The sequence below is a fragment of the Scyliorhinus torazame genome, chromosome 4 (assembly GCF_047496885.1).
Source record: "Scyliorhinus torazame isolate Kashiwa2021f chromosome 4, sScyTor2.1, whole genome shotgun sequence".
In the NCBI taxonomy this organism is placed as follows: domain Eukaryota; kingdom Metazoa; phylum Chordata; class Chondrichthyes; order Carcharhiniformes; family Scyliorhinidae; genus Scyliorhinus; species Scyliorhinus torazame.
In genome coordinates, this window is record NC_092710.1 from 372,992,843 (window position 1) to 373,012,443 (window position 19,601).

At 53.3% G+C, this 19,601-nt stretch overlaps 1 protein-coding gene across 2 annotated transcripts in view; it reads right to left on the reverse strand.

Annotated features, from left to right (window-relative positions):
• Positions 1-19,601, reverse strand: part of LOC140411246 (kinesin light chain 1-like) — a 669,745-nt gene that overhangs the window by 602,258 nt on the left and 47,886 nt on the right. The window contains exon 1 of one of the 2 annotated variants that reach the window (XM_072500366.1): positions 3,466-3,642. The exons of the other annotated variant lie outside the window; for it this stretch is intronic. The gene's annotated coding sequence lies outside the window, so the exon portion shown is untranslated. Of the gene's footprint in view, positions 1-3,465; positions 3,643-19,601 lie in introns of those variants that run through there. 2 annotated transcript variants of the gene reach the window in all.

Genomic DNA, 19,601 nt, shown 5'->3' on the forward strand with positions numbered 1-19,601 from the left:
TACCGTGCCGCCCAGTACAGGAGCAGGGATGTGTTTCTGCGATTATACAGGGCCTTAGACCAGCACGGGGGGGCGCAGTGGTTTGCACTGGGACTCCGGCGCCGAGGACTGGGTTCAAATCCCGGCCCTGGGTCACTGTCCGTGTGGAGTTTGCACATTCTCCCCGTGTCTGCGTGGGTTTCACCCCCATAACCCTAAGATGTGCGGGTTAGGTGGATTGGCCACACTAAATTGTCCCTTAATTGGAAAAAATAATAATTGGGTACTCTAAATTTATTAAAATAAAATTGTACTGGGCCTTGGTGAGGCCACACCTGAGTATTGTGAGCAGTTTTGGTCTCCTTCTCTGAGGAAGGATGTTCTTGCTCTCGAGGGAGCGCAGCGAAGGTTTACCAGACTGATTCCAGGGATGGTAGGGCTGACGTACGAGGAGAGATTGACTCGGTTGGGATTGTTCTCGCTGGAGTTCAGAAGAATGAGGGGGGATCTCATAGAAACCTATAAAATTCCAGCAGGACTGGACAGGGTCGATGCAGGAAGATGTTCCCGCTGGTGGGTGTGTCCAGAACCAGGGGTCACAGTCTGGGGATACGGGGTAGACCATTTAGGACAGAGATAAGGAGACATCTCTTCACCCAGAGAGTGGTCGGCCTGTGGAATTCATTACCACAGGAAGGAGTTGAGACCAAAACATTGTATGTTTTCAAGAAGCAGTTAGATACAGCACTGAGGGCGAAGGGGATCAAAGGATATGGGGGGGAAAGCGGGATTAAGGTATTGGATGATCAGCCATGATCATAACGAATGGCTGAAGCAGCTTCAAAGGGCCGAATGGCCTCTGCCTGCTCCTACTTTCTGTATTTCAGTCTGCGATTACAATCAATGCATTCACTCTCTCCGCAGCTACATGCTTTTACTATGCAGGCCATCAGGTCCTGGCGATTTGTCCGCCTCTCATCCCGACAGTTTTGCGAGTACTTTTTAAAATGTCCTTCTTTATATTTTTACTCATCGTTTGCTGGTTTCTAGAACCTTCCCAATCTTGTGGTCTCTCACTAACCTTTATAGCATTGACCATCTTTTCTTTCAATTTGATATAATAATCTTTATCAGTGTCACGAGTAGGCTTACATTACACTGCAATGAAGTTATGATCCTTATATTCCTTAATTCGGCATCGAGATTGCAGCCTTGTTATGGAGCCTTTCTATCTCACCAGAATATCTCTGTAAATGCCTGGACGGCACACGTTACAGCTGCCGCCCACCCTCGTGCCCACAGGTGATGTTGGGCAATGCTCAGGCATGAGTAGATTGCAAAACCCCACATACACACACACACACACACACACACACACTCCAGATGTGGCATACACATCACTGTGAAGAGATCCGGGAAGGAGACAGCATCAGGAATTTCCCCAGACAACGGCGAATGGGAACGTGACGCTCTCTCCCTGCAAAAATCCATGGATCCTGGGAGCCGATTGGAATTCTCCAGCCTGTGACTGAACATTTTCTGTTGGCCCAGGGGATCGAGGGGTGTGGAGTCTATGAAAAGATTGGCCATATCTTGGATGAAGAGCTGACGATATCAAGAGCCTCTTCCTTCAAAAATAAATTCGAATCACAACACAAAATGGAGGAAGGACTCCAGTTGGGAATAAAATGATCACCTCAGGCCTGGAAAACCCGTTCAAGGATAGAGAAGACATTTCATGTCAGCGAATGTTCAGTACAGACTCCTCATTAAAGAGATCCCGGAGGACAAGGATCAGTCTGAATGGAACCAAAACCGTGACACTTCATGCAAAAAAGATACACAACTGTCAGGTTCAAATCACTGCATGCAATCTCAAATTAAAGCAATAAAAATATCTGACAGTGATACGCACAGGGAAAGAAGCAGACAGGCAGTGAGAGGGAGAGAGAGACACACACAGTGAGAGAGAGACAGAGAGAGAGAGACACACACAGTGAGAGAAAGAGACAGAGAGAGAGACACACACACATGCAGTGAGAGCGACAGAGACAGAGAGACACACACACACAGGGAAAGAAGCACAGGCAGGCAGTGAGAGAGAGACGCACACGCAGTGGGAGAGAGAGAGAGATAAAGAGACACACATGCAGTGAGAGAGAGAGACACACACAGTGAGAGAGACAGAGAGAGAGAGGGAGAGACAGAGAGAGAGAGAGAGACAGAGACAGAGAGAGAGAGACAGAGAGAGAGAGAGAGAGAGAGAGAGAGGGAGAGACAGAGAGAGGGAGAGACAGTGAGAGGGACAGAGAGAGAGAGAGAGGGAGAGAGTGAGAGGGACAGAGAGAGAGAGAGAGGGAGAGACAGTGAGAGAGAGAGAGAGAGAGAGAGAGAGAGAGAGAGAGGGAGAGACAGAGAGAGAGAGAGAGAGAGAGAGAGGGAGAGACAGAGAGAGAGGGGGGAGAGACAGAGAGAGAGAGAGAGAGAGAGGGAGAGGGAGAGACAGAGAGAGGGGGGGAACAGAGAGAGAGGAACAGAGAGAGAGGAACAGAGAGAGAGAGAGGGACAGAAAGAGAGAGAGAGATGGACAGAGAGAGAGAGAGAGATGGACAGAGAGAGAGAGGGACAGGGAGAGAGAGAGAGAGAGAGGGACAGAGAGAGAGAGCGAGAGGGACAGAGCGAGAGAGAGAGAGGGACAGAGAGAGAGAGAGAGAGGGAGGGACAGAGAGAGAGAGGGACAGAGAGAGAGAGAGAGAGAGAGAGAGAGGGGGACAGACAGAGAGAGGGACAGATAGAGAGACAGAGATGGACAGAGAGAGAGAGGGACAGTGAGAGAGGTAGAGAGGAACAGAGAAAGAGAGAGGGACAGAGAGAGAGAGAGAGACAGAGAGAGAGAGAGAGACAGAGAGAGAGGGACACAGTAGGAGAGAGAGGGACAGAGAGAGAGAGAGAGAGAGAGAGAGAGGGACAGAGAGAGAGAGGGGCAGAGAGAGAGAGAGGGACAGAGAGAGCGAGAGGGACAGAGAGAGAGAGGGACAGAGAGAGAGAGGGACAAAGAGAGTGAGTGAGAGGTACAGAGTGAGTGAGAGGTACAGAGAGAGAGACAGTGAGAGAGATAGAGAGGGACAGAGAGAGAGAGAGAGAGAGGGACAGAGAGAGAGAGGGACAGAGAGAGAGGGACAGAGAAAGAGACGGAGGGACAGAGAGAGAAAGGGACAGAGAGAGAAAGGGACAGAGAGAGAGACAGAGAGAGAGTGGGACAGAGAGATAGAGAGAGAGGGGGGTGGAGAGAGAGAGCGGCAGAGAGAGACGGACAGATAGGACACACACACACAAACACACAGGCAGAGCGAGAGGAGCAGCCAGACAGAGAGAGTGGGACAGAGAGAGAGGGAGAGAGAGACAGAGCGAGAGAGGGACAGAGCGAGAGAGGCAGAGAGAGAAAGGGGAAGAGCGAGAGAGATAGAAATTCAGACAGAGACCCACCTTCTCACTGCCTGATAGTGGGTGATGCCATTCTCCTCTGTTTCAGAGAGTGAGTGTGGTAACAGTTTGCCTGCTGGGTATCTGCTGGGTCTCCTGAGACAGGCTGCTTTGTGCTGTGCTGCGATGGGACTGTTTCAAGGCCCTTTTTGCTCTGTGACCTTCCGCTACGTGCATTGTCTGGGAGAGGGATGTGCCGAGAAGGAGCTCACTCAGCATTTCACATCATGTCCCTGCCCCCTCGATACTGAGTGAGATTCTGACCGGGGGAACATTTCACATCATGTCCCTGCCTCCTCGATACTGAGTAAGATTCTGACCGGGGAACATTTCACATCATGTCCCTGCCCCCTCGATACTGAGTGAGATTCTGACCGGGGAACATTTCACATCATGTCCCTGCCTCCTCGATACTGAGTGAGATTCTGACCGGGGAACATTTCACATCATGTCCCTGCCCCCTCGATACTGAGTGAGATTCTGACCGGGGAGGATTTCACATCATGTCCCTGCCTCCTCGATACTGAGTGAGATTCTGACCGGGGAACATTTCACATCATGTCCCTGCCTCCTCGATACTGAGTGAGATTCTGACCGGGGAACATTTCACATCATGTCCCTGCCCCCTCGATACTGAGTGAGATTCTGACCGGGGAACATTTCACATCATGTCCCTGCCCCCGCGATACTGAGTGAGATTCTGATCGGGGAGGATTTCACATCATGTCCCTGCCCCCTCGATACTGAGTGAGATTCTGACCGGGGGGGATTTCACATCATGTCCCTGCCCCCTCGAAACTGAGTGAGATTCTGACCGGGGAACATTTCACATCATGTCCCTGCCCCCGCGATACTGAGTGAGATTCTGACCGGGGGGGATTTCACATCATGTCCCTGCCCCCTCGATACTGAGTGAGATTCTGACCGGGGGGGATTTCACATCATGTCCCTGCCTCCTCGATACTGAGTGAGATTCTGACCGGGGGGGATTTCACATCATGTCCCTGCCCCCTCGATACTGAGTGAGATTCTGACCGGGGAGGATTTCACATCATGTCCCTGCCTCCTCGATACTGAGTGAGATTCTGACCGGGTGGGATTTCACATCATGTCCCTGCCCCCGCGATACTGAGTGAGATTCTGACCGGGGAGGATTTCACATCATGTCCCTGCCCCCTCGATACTGAGTGAGATTCTGACCGGGGGGGATTTCACATCATGTCCCTGCCCCCTCGAAACTGAGTGAGATTCTGACCGGGGAACATTTCACATCATGTCCCTGCCCCCGCGATACTGAGTGAGATTCTGACCGGGGGGGATTTCACATCATGTCCCTGCCCCCTCGATACTGAGTGAGATTCTGACCGGGGAGGATTTCACATCATGTCTCTGCCCCCTCGATACTGAGTGAGATTCTGACCGGGGAATATTTCACATCATGTCTCTGCCTCCTCGATACTGAGTGAGATTCTGACCGGGGGGGATTTCACATCATGTCCCTGCCTCCTCGATACTGAGTGAGATTCTGACCGGGGGGGATTTCACATCATGTCCCTGCCTCCTCGATACTGAGTGAGATTCTGACCGGGGAGGATTTCACATCATGTCCCTGCCTCCTCGATACTGAGTGAGATTCTGACCGGGGGAACATTTCACATCATGTCCCTGCCCCCTCGATACTGAGTGAGATTCTGACCGGGGAACATTTCACATCATGTCCCTGCCCCCTCGATACTGAGTGAGATTCTGACCGGGGGGGGTTTCACATCATGTCCCTGCCTCCTCGATACTGAGTGAGATTCTGACCGGGGAGGATTTCACATCATGTCCCTGCCCCCTCGATACTGAGTGAGATTCTGACCGGGGGGGGATTTCACATCATGTCCCTGCCTCCTCGATACTGAGTGAGATTCTGACCGGGGAACATTTCACATCATGTCCCTGCCTCCGCGATACTGAGTGAGATTCTGACCGGGGGGACATTTCACATCATGTCCCTGCCTCCTCGATACTGAGTGAGATTCTGACCGGGGGGGGGGGGGGTTTCACATCATGTCCCTGCCCCCTCGATACTGAGTGAGATTCTGACCGGGGAACATTTCACATCATGTCCCTGCCCCCTCGATACTGAGTGAGATTCTGACCAGGTGGGATTTCACATCATGTCCCTGCCTCCTCGATACTGAGTGAGATTCTGACCGGGGTGGATTTCACATCATGTCCCTGCCTCCTCGATACTGAGTGAGATTCTGACCGGGGAACATTTCACATCATGTCCCTGCCTCCTCGATACTGAGTGAGATTCTGACCGGGTGGGATTTCACATCATGTCCCTGCCCCCTCGATACTGAGTGAGATTCTGACCGGGAGGATTTCACATCATGTCCCTACCTCCTCGATACTGAGTGAGATTCTGACCGGGTGGGATTTCACATCATGTCCCTGCCCCCTCGATACTGAGTGAGATTCTGACCGGGGGAACATTTAACCTCATGACCCTGCCCCCTCGATACTGAGTGAGATTCTGACCGGGGGAACATTTCACATCATGTCCCTGCCTCCTCGATACTGAGTGAGATTCTGACCGGGGAGGATTTCACATCATGTCCCTGCCTCCTCGATACTGAGTGAGATTCTGACCGGGGAGGATTTCACATCATGTCCCTGCCCCCGCGATACTGAGTGAGATTCTGACCGGGGGGGATTTCACATCATGTCCCTGCCCCCTCGATACTGAGTGAGATTCTGACCGGGGAACATTTCACATCATGTCCCTGCCTCCTCGATACTGAGTGAGATTCTGACCGGGGAACATTTCACATCATGTCCCTGCCTCCTCGATACTGAGTGAGATTCTGACCGGGGAGGATTTCACATCATGTCCCTGCCTCCTCGATACTGAGTGAGATTCTGACCGGGGAACATTTCACATCATGTCCCTGCCCCCTCGATACTGAGTGAGATTCTGACCGGGGAACATTTCACATCATGTCCCTGCCTCCTCGATACTGAGTGAGATTCTGACCGGGGAGGATTTCACATCATGTCCCTGCTTCCTTGATACTGAGTGAGATTCTGACCGGGGAACATCATGTCCCTGCCCCCTCGATACTGAGTGAGATTCTGACCGGGGGGGATTTCACATCATGTCCCTGCCCCCTCGATACAGAGTGAGATTCTGACCGGGGAGGATTTCATATCATGTCCCTGCCTCCTCGATACTGAGTGAGATTCAGACCGGGTGGGATTTCACATCATGTCCCTGCCTCCTCGATACTGAGTGAGATTCTGACCGGGGAACATTTCACATCATGTCCCTGCCCCCTCGATACTGAGTGAGATTCTGACCGGGGGGGATTTCACATCATGTCCCTGCCTCCTCGATACTGAGTGAGATTCTGACCGGGTGGGATTTCACATCATGTCCCTGCCCCCTCGATACTGAGTGAGATTCTGACCGGGGAACATTTCACATCATGTCCCTGCCCCCTCGATACTGAGTGAGATTCAGACCGGGTGGGATTTCACATCATGTCCCTGCCTCCTCGATACTGAGTGAGATTCTGACCGGGGAACATTTCACATCATGTCCCTGCCTCCTCGATACTGAGTGAGATTCTGACCGGGGGGGATTTCACATCATGTCCCTGCCTCCTCGATACTGAGTAAGATTCAGACCGGGGAACATTTCACATCATGTCCCTGCCTCCTCGATACTGAGTGAGATTCTGACCGGGGAGGATTTCACATCATGTCCCTGCCTCCTCGATACTGAGTGAGATTCTGACCGGGTGGGATTTCACATCATGTCCCTGCCCCCTCGATACTGAGTGAGATTCTGACCGGGGAGGATTTCACATCATGTCCCTGCCCCCTCGATACTGAGTGAGATTCTGAGCGGGGAACATTTCACATCATGTCCCTGCCTCCTCGATACTGAGTGAGATTCTGACCGGGGAGGATTTCACATCATGTCCCTGCCTCCTCGATACTGAGTGAGATTCTGACCGGGTGGGATTTCACATCATGTCCCTGCCCCCTCGATACTGAGTGAGATTCTGACCGGGGAGGATTTCACATCATGTCCCTGCCCCCTCGATACTGAGTGAGATTCTGACCGGGGAACATTTCACATCATGTCCCTGCCCCCTCGATACTGAGTGAGATTCTGACCGGGGAACATTTCACATCATGTCCCTGCCCCCTCGATACTGAGTGAGATTCTGACCGGGGAACATTTCACATCATGTCCCTGCCCCCGCGATACTGAGTGAGATTCTGACCGGGGGGGATTTCACATCATGTCCGTGCCTCCTCGATACTGAGTGAGATTCTGACCGGGGAGGATTTCACATCATGTCCCTGCCCCCTCGATACTGAGTGAGATTCTGACCAGGGAGCATTTCACATCATGTCCCTGCCCCCTCGATACTGAGTGAGATTCTGACCGGGGGGACATTTCACATCATGTCCCTGCCTCCTCGATACTGAGTGAGATTCTGACCGGGGGGGGGTTCACATCATGTCCCTGCCCCCGCGATACTGAGTGAGATTCTGACCGGGGGAACATTTCACATCATGTCCCTGCCCCCTCGATACTGAGTGAGATTCTGACCGGGGGAACATTTCACATCATGTCCCTGCCTCCTCGATACCGAGTGAGATTCTGACCGGGGAACATTTCACATCATGTCCCTGCCTCCTCGATACTGAGTGAGATTCTGACCGGGGGGGATTTCACATCATGTCCCTGCCTCCTCGATACTGAGTGAGTTTCTGACCGGGGAACATTTCACATCATGTCCCTGCCTCCTCGATACTGAGTGAGATTCTGACCGGGGGGACATTTCACATCATGTCCCTGGCCCCTCGATACTGAGTGAGATTCTGACCGGGGGGACATTTCACATCATGTCCCTGGCCCCTCGATTCTGAGTGAGATTCTGACCGGGGGGGATTTCACATCATGTCCCTGCCTCCTCGATACTGAGTGAGATTCTGACCGGGGGAACATTTCACATCATGTCCCTGCCCCCTCGATACAGAGTGAGATTCTGACCGGGTGGGATTTCACATCATGTCCCTGCCCCCTCGATACGGAGTGAGATTCTGACCGGGGAGGATTTCACATCATGTCCCTGCCCCCTCGATACTGAGTGAGATTCTGACCGGGGGAACATTTCACATCATGTCCCTGCCCCCTCGATACAGAGTGAGATTCTGACCGGGTGGGATTTCACATCATGTCCCTGCCCCCGCGATACTGAGTGAGATTCTGACCGGTGGGGCATTTCACATCATGTCCCTGCCCCCTCGATACTGAGTGAGATTCAGACCGGGTGGGATTTCACATCATGTCCCTGCCCCCTCGATACTGAGTGAGATTCTGACCGGGGAACATTTCACATCATGTCCCTGCCCCCTCGATACTGAGTGAGATTCTGACCGGGGAACATTTCACATCATGTCCCTGCCTCCGCGATACTGAGTGAGATTCTGACCGGGGGGACATTTCACATCATGTCCCTGCCTCCTCGATACTGAGTGAGATTCTGACCGGGGAGGATTTCACATCATGTCCCTGCCTCCGCGATACTGAGTGAGATTCTGACCGGGGGGACATTTCACATCATGTCCCTGCCTCCTCGATACTGAGTGAGATTCTGACCGGGGAGGATTTCACATCATGTCCCTGCCTCCTCGATACTGAGTGAGATTCTGACCGGGGAACATTTCACATCATGTCCCTGCCTCCTCGATACTGAGTGAGATTCTGACCGGGTGGGATTTCACATCATGTCCCTGCCCCCTCGATACTGAGTGAGATTCTGACCGGGGAGGATTTCACATCATGTCCCTGCCTCCTCGATACTGAGTGAGATTCTGACCGGGTGGGATTTCACATCATGTCCCTGCCCCCGCGATACTGAGTGAGATTCTGACCGGGGGGGATTTCACATCATGTCCCTGCCCCCTCGATACTGAGTGAGATTCAGACCGGGGTGGGATTTCACATCATGTCCCTGCCCCCTCGATACTGAGTGAGATTCTGACCGGGGAGGATTTCACATCATGTCCCTGCCCCCTCGATACTGAGTGAGATTCTGATCGGGGGAACATTTCACATCATGTCCCTGCCTCCGCGATACTGAGTGAGATTCTGACCGGGGAACATTTCACATCATGTCCCTGCCCCCTCGATACTGAGTGAGATTCTGACCGGGGGGGGGGTTTCACATCATGTCCCTGCCTCCGCGATACTGAGTGAGATTCTGACCGGGGAACATTTCACATCATGTCCCTGCCTCCGCGATACTGAGTGAGATTCTGACTGGGGAACATTTCACATCATGTCCTTGCCCCCGCGATACTGAGTGATATTCTGACCGGGGGTGGTTTCACATCATGTCCCTGCCCCCTCGATACTGAGTGAGATTCTGACTGGGGAACATTTCACATCATGTCCCTGCCCCCTCGATACTGAGTGAGATTCTGACCGGGGAACATTTCACATCATGTCCCTGCCTCCTCGATACTGAGTGAGATTCTGACCGGGGGGGGTTTCACATCATGTCCCTGCCCCCTCGATACTGAGTAAGATTCTGACCGGGGAACATTTCACATCATGTCCCTGCCTCCTCGATACTGAGTGAGATTCTGACCGGGTGGGATTTCACATCATGTCCCTGCCCCCTCGATACTGAGTGAGATTCTGACCGGGGAGGATTTCACATCATGTCCCTGCCTCCTCGATACTGAGTGAGATTCTGACCGGGTGGGATTTCACATCATGTCCCTGCCCCCGCGATACTGAGTGAGATTCTGACCGGGGGGGATTTCACATCATGTCCCTGCCCCCTCGATACTGAGTGAGATTCTGACCGGGAAGGATTTCACATCATGTCCCTGCCCCCTCGATACTGAGTGAGATTCTGATCGGGGGAACATTTCACATCATGTCCCTGCCTCCTCGATACTGAGTGAGATTCTGACCGGGGGGGGGGGCTTCACATCATGTCCCTGCCCCCTCGATACTGAGTGAGATTCTGACCGGGGAGGATTTCACATCATGTCCCTGCCTCCTCGATACTGAGTGAGATTCTGACCGGGTGGGATTTCACATCATGTCCCTGCCCCCTCGATACTGAGTGAGATTCTGACCGGGGAACATTTCACATCATGTCCCTGCCCCCTCGATACGGAGTGAGATTCTGACCGGGGAGGATTTCACATCATGTCCCTGCCTCCTCGATACTGAGTGAGATTCTGACCGGGTGGGATTTCACATCATGTCCCTGCCCCCGCGATACTGAGTGAGATTCTGACCGGGGGGGATTTCACATCATGTCCCTGCCCCCTCGATACTGAGTGAGATTCTGACCGGGGAGGATTTCACATCATGTCCCTGCCCCCTCGATACTGAGTGAGATTCTGATCGGGGGAACATTTCACATCATGTCCCTGCCTCCGCGATACTGAGTGAGATTCTGACCGGGGAACATTTCACATCATGTCCCTGCCCCCTCGATACTGAGTGAGATTCTGACCGGGGGGGGGGTTTCACATCATGTCCCTGCCTCCGCGATACTGAGTGAGATTCTGACCGGGGAACATTTCACATCATGTCCCTGCCTCCGCGATACTGAGTGAGATTCTGACTGGGGAACATTTCACATCATGTCCTTGCCCCCGCGATACTGAGTGATATTCTGACCGGGGGTGGTTTCACATCATGTCCCTGCCCCCTCGATACTGAGTGAGATTCTGACTGGGGAACATTTCACATCATGTCCCTGCCCCCTCGATACTGAGTGAGATTCTGACCGGGGAACATTTCACATCATGTCCCTGCCTCCTCGATACTGAGTGAGATTCTGACCGGGGGGGATTTCACATCATGTCCCTGCCTCCTCGATACTGAGTAAGATTCAGACCGGGGAACATTTCACATCATGTCCCTGCCTCCTCGATACTGAGTGAGATTCTGACCGGGGAGGATTTCACATCATGTCCCTGCCTCCTCGATACTGAGTGAGATTCTGACCGGGTGGGATTTCACATCATGTCCCTGCCCCCTCGATACTGAGTGAGATTCTGACCGGGGAGGATTTCACATCATGTCCCTGCCCCCTCGATACTGAGTGAGATTCTGACCGGGGAACATTTCACATCATGTCCCTGCCTCCTCGATACTGAGTGAGATTCTGACCGGGGAGGATTTCACATCATGTCCCTGCCTCCTCGATACTGAGTGAGATTCTGACCGGGTGGGATTTCACATCATGTCCCTGCCCCCTCGATACTGAGTGAGATTCTGACCGGGGAGGATTTCACATCATGTCCCTGCCCCCTCGATACTGAGTGAGATTCTGACCGGGGAACATTTCACATCATGTCCCTGCCCCCTCGATACTGAGTGAGATTCTGACCGGGGAACATTTCACATCATGTCCCTGCCCCCTCGATACTGAGTGAGATTCTGACCGGGGAACATTTCACATCATGTCCCTGCCCCCGCGATACTGAGTGAGATTCTGACCGGGGGGGATTTCACATCATGTCCGTGCCTCCTCGATACTGAGTGAGATTCTGACCGGGGAGGATTTCACATCATGTCCCTGCCCCCTCGATACTGAGTGAGATTCTGACCAGGGAGCATTTCACATCATGTCCCTGCCCCCTCGATACTGAGTGAGATTCTGACCGGGGGGACATTTCACATCATGTCCCTGCCTCCTCGATACTGAGTGAGATTCTGACCGGGGGGGGGTTCACATCATGTCCCTGCCCCCGCGATACTGAGTGAGATTCTGACCGGGGGAACATTTCACATCATGTCCCTGCCCCCTCGATACTGAGTGAGATTCTGACCGGGGGAACATTTCACATCATGTCCCTGCCTCCTCGATACCGAGTGAGATTCTGACCGGGGAACATTTCACATCATGTCCCTGCCTCCTCGATACTGAGTGAGATTCTGACCGGGGGGGATTTCACATCATGTCCCTGCCTCCTCGATACTGAGTGAGTTTCTGACCGGGGAACATTTCACATCATGTCCCTGCCTCCTCGATACTGAGTGAGATTCTGACCGGGGGGACATTTCACATCATGTCCCTGGCCCCTCGATACTGAGTGAGATTCTGACCGGGGGGACATTTCACATCATGTCCCTGGCCCCTCGATTCTGAGTGAGATTCTGACCGGGGGGGATTTCACATCATGTCCCTGCCTCCTCGATACTGAGTGAGATTCTGACCGGGGGAACATTTCACATCATGTCCCTGCCCCCTCGATACAGAGTGAGATTCTGACCGGGTGGGATTTCACATCATGTCCCTGCCCCCTCGATACGGAGTGAGATTCTGACCGGGGAGGATTTCACATCATGTCCCTGCCCCCTCGATACTGAGTGAGATTCTGACCGGGGGAACATTTCACATTATGTCCCTGCCCCCTCGATACAGAGTGAGATTCTGACCGGGTGGGATTTCACATCATGTCCCTGCCCCCGCGATACTGAGTGAGATTCTGACCGGTCGGGCATTTCACATCATGTCCCTGCCCCCTCGATACTGAGTGAGATTCAGACCGGGTGGGATTTCACATCATGTCCCTGCCCCCTCGATACTGAGTGAGATTCTGACCGGGGAACATTTCACATCATGTCCCTGCCCCCTCGATACTGAGTGAGATTCTGACCGGGGAACATTTCACATCATGTCCCTGCCTCCGCGATACTGAGTGAGATTCTGACCGGGGGGACATTTCACATCATGTCCCTGCCTCCTCGATACTGAGTGAGATTCTGACCGGGGAGGATTTCACATCATGTCCCTGCCTCCGCGATACTGAGTGAGATTCTGACCGGGGGGACATTTCACATCATGTCCCTGCCTCCTCGATACTGAGTGAGATTCTGACCGGGGAGGATTTCACATCATGTCCCTGCCTCCTCGATACTGAGTGAGATTCTGACCGGGGAACATTTCACATCATGTCCCTGCCTCCTCGATACTGAGTGAGATTCTGACCGGGTGGGATTTCACATCATGTCCCTGCCCCCTCGATACTGAGTGAGATTCTGACCGGGGAGGATTTCACATCATGTCCCTGCCTCCTCGATACTGAGTGAGATTCTGACCGGGTGGGATTTCACATCATGTCCCTGCCCCCGCGATACTGAGTGAGATTCTGACCGGGGGGGATTTCACATCATGTCCCTGCCCCCTCGATACTGAGTGAGATTCAGACCGGGGTGGGATTTCACATCATGTCCCTGCCCCCTCGATACTGAGTGAGATTCTGACCGGGGAGGATTTCACATCATGTCCCTGCCCCCTCGATACTGAGTGAGATTCTGATCGGGGGAACATTTCACATCATGTCCCTGCCTCCGCGATACTGAGTGAGATTCTGACCGGGGAACATTTCACATCATGTCCCTGCCCCCTCGATACTGAGTGAGATTCTGACCGGGGGGGGGGTTTCACATCATGTCCCTGCCTCCGCGATACTGAGTGAGATTCTGACCGGGGAACATTTCACATCATGTCCCTGCCTCCGCGATACTGAGTGAGATTCTGACTGGGGAACATTTCACATCATGTCCTTGCCCCCGCGATACTGAGTGATATTCTGACCGGGGGTGGTTTCACATCATGTCCCTGCCCCCTCGATACTGAGTGAGATTCTGACTGGGGAACATTTCACATCATGTCCCTGCCCCCTCGATACTGAGTGAGATTCTGACCGGGGAACATTTCACATCATGTCCCTGCCTCCTCGATACTGAGTGAGATTCTGACCGGGGGGGGTTTCACATCATGTCCCTGCCCCCTCGATACTGAGTAAGATTCTGACCGGGGAACATTTCACATCATGTCCCTGCCTCCTCGATACTGAGTGAGATTCTGACCGGGTGGGATTTCACATCATGTCCCTGCCCCCTCGATACTGAGTGAGATTCTGACCGGGGAGGATTTCACATCATGTCCCTGCCTCCTCGATACTGAGTGAGATTCTGACCGGGTGGGATTTCACATCATGTCCCTGCCCCCGCGATACTGAGTGAGATTCTGACCGGGGGGGATTTCACATCATGTCCCTGCCCCCTCGATACTGAGTGAGATTCTGACCGGGAAGGATTTCACATCATGTCCCTGCCCCCTCGATACTGAGTGAGATTCTGATCGGGGGAACATTTCACATCATGTCCCTGCCTCCTCGATACTGAGTGAGATTCTGACCGGGGGGGGGGGCTTCACATCATGTCCCTGCCCCCTCGATACTGAGTGAGATTCTGACCGGGGAGGATTTCACATCATGTCCCTGCCTCCTCGATACTGAGTGAGATTCTGACCGGGTGGGATTTCACATCATGTCCCTGCCCCCTCGATACTGAGTGAGATTCTGACCGGGGAACATTTCACATCATGTCCCTGCCCCCTCGATACGGAGTGAGATTCTGACCGGGGAGGATTTCACATCATGTCCCTGCCTCCTCGATACTGAGTGAGATTCTGACCGGGTGGGATTTCACATCATGTCCCTGCCCCCGCGATACTGAGTGAGATTCTGACCGGGGGGGATTTCACATCATGTCCCTGCCCCCTCGATACTGAGTGAGATTCTGACCGGGGAGGATTTCACATCATGTCCCTGCCCCCTCGATACTGAGTGAGATTCTGATCGGGGGAACATTTCACATCATGTCCCTGCCTCCGCGATACTGAGTGAGATTCTGACCGGGGAACATTTCACATCATGTCCCTGCCCCCTCGATACTGAGTGAGATTCTGACCGGGGGGGGGGTTTCACATCATGTCCCTGCCTCCGCGATACTGAGTGAGATTCTGACCGGGGAACATTTCACATCATGTCCCTGCCTCCGCGATACTGAGTGAGATTCTGACTGGGGAACATTTCACATCATGTCCTTGCCCCCGCGATACTGAGTGATATTCTGACCGGGGGTGGTTTCACATCATGTCCCTGCCCCCTCGATACTGAGTGAGATTCTGACTGGGGAACATTTCACATCATGTCCCTGCCCCCTCGATACTGAGTGAGATTCTGACCGGGGAACATTTCACATCATGTCCCTGCCTCCTCGATACTGAGTGAGATTCTGACCGGGGGGGGTTTCACATCATGTCCCTGCCTCCTCGATACTGAGTGAGATTCTGACCGGGGAACATTTCACATCATGTCCCTGCCCCCTCGATACTGAGTGAGATTCTGACCGGGGGGGGGTTTCACATCATGTCCCTGCCCCCTCGATACAGAGTGAGATTCTGACCGGGGAGGATTTCACATCATGTCCCTGCCCCCTCGATACTGAGTAAGATTCTGACCGGGGAACATTTCACATCATGTCCCTGCCTCCTCGATACTGAGTAAGATTCTGACCGGGGAGGATTTCACATCATGTCCCTGCCTCCTCGATACTGAGTGAGATTCTGACCGGGGAGGATTTCACATCATGTCCCTGCCTCCTCGATACTGAGTCAGATTCTGACCGGGGAACATTTCACATCACGTCCCTGCCCCCTCGATACTGAGTGAGATTCTGACCGGGGGACATTTCACATCATGTCCCTGCCCCCTCGATACTGAGTGAGATTCTGACCGGGGAACATTTCACATCATGTCCCTGCCCCCTCGATACTGAGTGAGATTCTGACCGGGGGGGGTTTCACATCATGTCCCTGCCCCCTCGATACTGAGTGAGATTCTGACCGGGGAACATTTCACATCATGTCCCTGCCCCCTCGATACTGAGTGAGATTCTGACCAGGTGGGCTTTCACATCATGTCCCTGCCTCCTCGATACTGAGTGAGATTCTGACCGGGTGGGATTTCACATCATGTCCCTGCCTCCTCGATACTGAGTGAGATTCTGACCGGGGAACATTTCACATCACGTCCCTGCCCCCTCGATACTGAGTGAGATTCTGACCGGGGGACATTTCACATCATGTCCCTGCCCCCTCGATACTGAGTGAGATTCTGACCGGGGGGGGTTTCACATCATGTCCCTGCCCCCTCGATACTGAGTGAGATTCTGACCGGGGAGGATTTCACATCATGACCCTGCCTCCTCGATACTGAGTGAGATTCAGACCAGGGAACATTTCACATCATGTCCCTGCCTACTCGATACTGAGTAAGATTCTGACCGGGGAGGATTTCACATCATGTCCCTGCCCCCTCGATACTGAGTGAGATTCAGACCGGGGAACATTTCACATCATGTCCCTGCCCCCTCGATACTGAGTGAGATTCTGACCGGGGAACATTCCACATCATGTCCCTGCCTCCTCGATACTGAGTGAGATTCTGACCGGGGGGGATTTCACATCATGTCCCTGCCCCCTCGATACTGAGTGAGATTCTGACCGGGGGGGATTTCACATCATGTCCCTGCCTCCTCGATACTGAGTGAGATTCTGACCGGGGGGGATTTCACATCATGTCCCTGCCCCCGCGATACTGAGTGAGATTCTGACCGGGGAACATTTCACATCATGTCCCTGCCCCCTCGATACTGAGTGAGATTCTGACCGGGGAACATTTCACATCATGTCCCTGCCCCCTCGATACTGAGTGAGATTCAGACCGGGTGGGATTTCATATCATGTCCCTGCCCCCTCGATATTGAGTGAGATTCTGACCGGGGAACATTTCACATCATGTCCCTGCCTCCTCGATACTGAGTGAGATTCTGACCGGGGGGGGGGGATTTCACATCATGTCCCTGCCTCCTCGATACTGAGTGAGATTCAGACCGGGTGGGATTTCATATCATGTCCCTGCCCCCTCGATATTGAGTGAGATTCTGACCGGGGAACATTTCACATCATGTCCCTGCCTCCGCGATACTGAGTGAGATTCTGACCGGGGAACATTTCACATCATGTCCCTGCCTCCTCGATACTGAGTGAGATTCTGACCGGGGGGGGGGATTTCACATCATGTCCCTGCCTCCTCGATACTGAGTGAGATTCTGACCGGGGGGGCAGTGAAGAGCGGGCACTAATGACTGAAATTGCCCAGACTCAGACGGTGTGTTTACAGCACGTCAGATCTCGCCCCACTTGCACTGTCCATTTCTGCTTTACCTCTCTCTCTCTGTCTGCCTATCTCTCTGTCTGCATCTCTCTCTGTCTGCCTCTCTCTCTCTCTCTCTCTGTCTGCCTCTCTCTCTCTCTGTCTGCCTCTCTCTCTCTCTGTCTGCCTCTCTCTCTCTCTGTCTGTCTCTCTCTCTCTCTCTGTCTGCCTCCCTCTCTCTCTGTCTGCCTCCCTCTCTCTCTGTCCGCCTCTCTCTCTCTCTGTCCGCCTCTCTCTCTCTCTGTCCGCCTCTCTCTCTCTCTGTCCGCCTCTCTCTCTGCCCGTCTGCCTCTCTCTCTGCCTCCCTCTCTCTCTCTCTCTGCCTCCCTCTCTCTCTCTCTCTGCCTCCCTCTCTCTCTCTGCCTCCCTCTCTCTCTCTGCCTCCCTCTCTCTCTCTGCCTCCCTCTCTCTCTCTGCCTCCCTCTCTCTCTCTGCCTCCCTCTCTCTCTCTGCCTCCCTCTCTCTCTCTGCCTCCCTCTCTCTCTCTGCCTCCCTCTCTCTCTCTGCCTCCCTCTCTCTCTCTGCCTCCCTCTCTCTCTCTGCCTCCCTCTCTCTCTCTGCCTCCCTCTCTCTCTCTGCCTCCCTCTCTCTCTCTGCCTCCCTCTCTCTCTCTGCCTCCCTCTCTCTCTCTGCCTCCCTCTCTCTCTCTGCCTCCCTCTCTCTCTCTGCCTCCCTCTCTCTCTCTGCCTCCCTCTCTCTCTCTGCCTCCCTCTCTCTCTCTGCCTCCCTCTCTCTCTCTGCCTCCCTCTCTCTCTCTGCCTCCCTCTCTCTCTCTGCCTCCCTCTCTCTCTCTGCCTCCCTCTCTCTCTGCCTCCCTCTCTCTCTGCCTCCCTCTCTCTCTCTGCCTCCCTCTCTCTCTCTGCCTCCCTCTCTCTCTCTGCCTCCCTCTCTCTCTCTGCCTCCCTCTCTCTCTCTGCCTCCCTCTCTCTCTCTGCCTCCCTCTCTCTCTCTGCCTCCCCCTCTCTCTCTGCCTCCCTCTCTCTGTCTGCCTCTTTCTCTCTCTCTCTGCCTCTCTCTCTCTGTCTGCCTCTCTCTCTCTGTCTGCCTCTCTCTCTCTCTGTCTGCCTCTCTCTCTGTCTGCCTCTCTCTCTCTGTCTGCCTCTCTCTCTCTCTGTCTGCCTCTCTCTCTCTCTGTCTGCCTCTCTCTCTCTCTGTCTGCCTCTCTCTCTGTCTGCCTCTCTCTCTCTGTCTGCCTCTCTCTCTCTCTGTCTGCCTCTCTCTCTCTCTGTCTGCCTCTTTCTCTCTCTCTCTGCCTCTCTCTCTCTCTGTCTGCCTCTCTCTCTCTGTCTGCCTCTCTCTCTCTGTCTGCCTCTCTCTCTCTGTCTGCCTCTCTCTCTGTCTGCCTCTCTCTCTGCCTCCCTCTCTCTCTCTGCCTCCCTCTCTCTCTCTGCCTCCCTCTCTCTCTCTGCCTCCCTCTCTCTCTCTGCCTCCCTCTCTCTCTCTGCCTCCCTCTCTTTCTCTGCCTCCCTCTCTCTCTCTGCCTCCCTCTTTCTCTCTGCCTCCCTCTCTCTCTCTGCCTCCCTCTCTCTCTCTGCCTCCCTCTCTCTCTCTGCCTCCCTCTCTCTCTCTGCCTGCCTCTCTCTCTCTGCCTGCCTCTCTCTCTCTACGCCAATGAGGAATTGAACAAATGAATGTGATATAAAATAGTTAGTTCAAATATTAGTTACAATGATGTAGATGTGAGCCAGTCTGATAGTAGTGAGTTCACAAACAAAGGACAAAGGGATTCAGAAAGCATGGCAAGGATGGGGAAAAGGATGCTGGGTAACAAGAGGCCCAGGGTTAAGGAATGCAAAGTGAGCCAATCAGGATATATGGCCAGGTCAGGAGGTGTACAGGATGACCTATGGGAATCTTGTATGTGAAACTTGATGCCGTTTGAATGAGATTTGTAAAGATTTCTTTGTCTCCAATAGCACTCGGTTCTGGAGCTCCAGGAGACCGCTTGCGTGTTCTGAATCTCTGTGGAGCGAGCCAGCCTTGCAAGTTGGTTAAAAATAAATAATACTATACCTACAAATCCATCT